Raw genomic sequence first — 3,712 nt, 5'->3', positions numbered from 1 at the left:
TCGTTCAGGTTTTCAGCATGCCTCTTATGCATCAGATTGTTATGCTTTGGCTGTGTCTAGTATGTGTGAAGAGGAAGAACCTCTTTCATTTGATGAGGCACAAAAATCAGAAAATTGGTTGGCTGCAATGCAAAGTGAATATGATGCTATAATGAAGAATGGTACATGGTCTTTGTGTGATTTGCCTATTGGTAAAAAGGACATTGGATGTAAGTGGGTTTTTAAGTTGAAACGAAAGCCAGATGGCAGTGTTGATCGCTATAAAGCTAGACTTGTTGTTGCAAAGGGTTATGCTCAAGAAAAGGGCATTGATTTTGATGAGACCTTTGCTCCCACTTGTCGTATGTCTACCATTCGTAGCATTTGTGCATTGGCAGCTCATAATGGTTGGAATGTACATCAGTTGGACATAAAGACTGCATTCTTGAATGGAGATTTGCATGAGGAGGTGTATGTATCGCAGCCTCGTGGTTTTGTTCAAAGAGAGCAGGAAAACAAAGTGTGCAGGTTAAAAAAGGCTTTATATGGTTTAAAGCAAGCTCCATGAGCTTGGTATGAAAAGATACATGCATATTTGACTGCACATGGTTTTCAGAATAGTCCAACAGAAAGCACTTTGTATGTTAAATGTGTGGATGATGTACATCTAATCATTGCTCTCTATGTCGATGACATGCTGCTCACAGGACCAAATGAAAGTCATATTGCTGATTTTAAGGCTGATTTGAATGCCTCTTTTGAGATGTCAGATTTGGGACATTTGCATCATTATTTGGGGATACAATTTAAGCAGTGTGATGGAGGTATTGCTTTGTGTCAGACAAAGTATATTGAGACATTGTTGCGGAAATTTGGCCTTGAAGATTGCAAGCCTATTGCTACTCCAATGGAGATAGGTTTAAAGTTGAGTCTTCATGATGCTGGAGATCACTTTGATGTCACACTCTATCAGACAGCTGTTGGTTGCCTCATTTATGTATGCATTACGAGGCCGGATATTCAGTTTGCAGTCTCACAGGTGAGCAGGTTTATGCATAGCCCAGGGTCTCAGCATTGGAAGGCAGTTAAACGCATCTTTCGCTACTTGAGTGGCACCATACATCTTGGGTTGTTTTATCCCAAGGGGGGATCGTTGCCGCGAGATTTACATGCTTTTTCGGACTCAGATTGGGCTGGTTGCTATGACACAAGAGTGTCCACAAGTGGTTTTTGTTTCATGCTCGGTAGCTCATGCATATCTTGGTTGAGCAAGAAGCAAGCTACTGTGGCCACTTCTAGTTGTGAAGCTGAGTACAAGACAGCTTTCACAGCTACGGTTGAGTGTGTGTGGCTCAGACAGCTTATGGTGGCTGACTTGGGTGTTGGACAGGAGTCTGCCACCTCTATCTTCACTGACAGTCAGAGCGCATTGGCAGTTGCGAGAAACCCAGTTTTTTATGCTCGCACAAAGCACATTGAGGTGCATTATCACTATGTCAGGGAGAGACTCTCAGCAGGAGAGATTAGCTTGGCCTATGTGCCAACACAGGACAACCTCGCCGATCTTTTCACAAAGGCGCTTCCTCGTGAGAAGTTCGAAGCTTTCCGCAAAGCTTTGGGCTTGCTCCCCTTTGTGGACTGATCTACTTCGGGCATGGCACTCCCCTATACATGAGTGCCAGCTCTCGTTCACACCATCACTCCCAGGGGAGATTTGTTGCCATATATGTATAGGCAGTGATGATGTGTGTGAACACACTTAGGACCGCCGGGGCACTTTTTTCCTCTCTACGAGGTTTTTTCCCTCGGCTTGTATATACGCCCATCCTTCTAGGGCTAACTTATCTTTTGTACATTGACACAATCTAATACACTTTGTGTTGTGTGCATTCTTGCTTCTTCTTCTTCAAGCTTTGTGTGCTTTCCTGCAACCCTAATTCCAACAATTCTCGCTACCATTCATAGATTCGATAGCTAGGCACATGAGACATACTCTTTCCTGGATGGGTTCAATGGGTACAACCAGGTGTAGATGGCTCCAGAGGATAAGGAAAAAAAAGCCTTCGTGAGACAGAATGGGGGGCTTTCACCTCCAATGTAATGACTTTTGGGCTGAAGAATGCTCTAGCCACATTCCAAAGGATGGTTCAAGAAATATTCTACCAATATTTAACCACCTTCATGAGGGTATTCGTAGATGATTTCAATATGTTCAAAAAGAAAGAAGACCACATATGTAACATACCCATCTTCACTAATGAAGAAATGTCCATGTAATAGATAAATTTATGACTTTTTATGGTGTAAAAATCAATGATTTTATTAAATGAGTCATTTCTACTTAGGATCTTCAAATTTTGAGCCCAAATTTGGAATCTGCGTGCGATTCTACCCTAATATAGGATTTTATAGCATCCAAAACGGACACCGGATCAAGCTTATACACGTAAATTTCAGTCATTTTTAGTTTAAAAGAAAGTGACAACCTTTAAACCTTAATAAATGCATGATCGGGTGTCCGATTGACGAACGGTCTATACCCCAACGACTAGGACAACATCTCGGAATTAAAAAAAAATCACCCCCGGGGCGGTCTGGCACGTAAATCGAGGCCAATGTCCCAAATTTGGGGACCCCGCCCCAAAATTTGGACCGTACACACTTACGAGGGTGCTCGTACGATGGTCGTACAAGAACCAGAGGATGGTCGCCCACTGTGTGGTCCACACGTACCGCTACCTACGTGGACATCCATGCTACCCCTGACCAGATAAGGTACATGCGTACCACTCCTTTCCCTGTTACCCGACACCGTACCTTTCCTCCTGAGCAATGTAGGCCACTGATCTATAGCCTTTGCTGGTACACCATCCTTTCGTCCTTGCTTTGCGGAGTGCCCATACCCGTACCCCACAGTTATATAAACCCCCGGGGTGCTCCATGGGCAACACGCATTTTTCTGCGTAGCTTATGCTCTGCTGTGCCGCCGTTCGTACCGCCGTCTGTCCCAATGCAGTGTACTTGCTGTAGTACAGCCACCCCTCTCCACACCCCTCTCCACACCCCCTCATTTGCTACTTTTCACATAAGGCAATTTTTCCCCATCTCCCTCTTGCTAGGAGGCAATGTCCTTAACTCTTCTTCCCCCCCCCCCCCCCCCCGGCAGTGTGAAGAGACTTACAGCAGCCCTTCTCTTCTTCAGCAAAACGTTTTTGCGTTAAGGACATCTCACAATCCCCCCCCATTTGCGTGGACTTTAGCAAGAGGTTTTTGCCTTAGAGAGGATTCATGCGCTGTGGTCTTTTGCTCATACGGTGAGCAAACGATCTCAGAATTGAGATCTGACTGGAGCGTTTCGACCGCGACAGCGAGCCCTACAAGACGACATCCAAGATGGCCCCTTTCTAGAAACGTTAGAATATTGCCTCGAGAGGAGCACGCAGAGATTAGAGAAGATGCTCTTGATGCGGCTCCAACCCTCCCTTTACAAGCTCCTCAAGGAAATGGTGGCCAGGTTAGCTTGGTTATCTTTTAAAGAAGAGTTTTTTTTAAAAATATTAGTGTTAATAAATGTGTATCTTTTCCTTTTAATAATGACATAAAATTGTATGAAGTTACGAATTGAGTGATGCTGTATTCAATGAATTGCATTGAAATTGTTATCTTTAAAGAGTGCAAGTTTTTCCTCGCTTCGACGCTAACTCCGTTGCGTGCTTGTGTAGCCGGGCGGCGT

Source organism: Cibotium barometz, chromosome 41 (assembly GCF_041138505.1).
Source record: "Cibotium barometz isolate CiBa-2024 chromosome 41, ASM4113850v1, whole genome shotgun sequence".
Taxonomy (NCBI): Eukaryota; Viridiplantae; Streptophyta; class Polypodiopsida; order Cyatheales; family Cibotiaceae; genus Cibotium; species Cibotium barometz.
Note: the sequence above shows the minus strand (reverse complement) of the source record.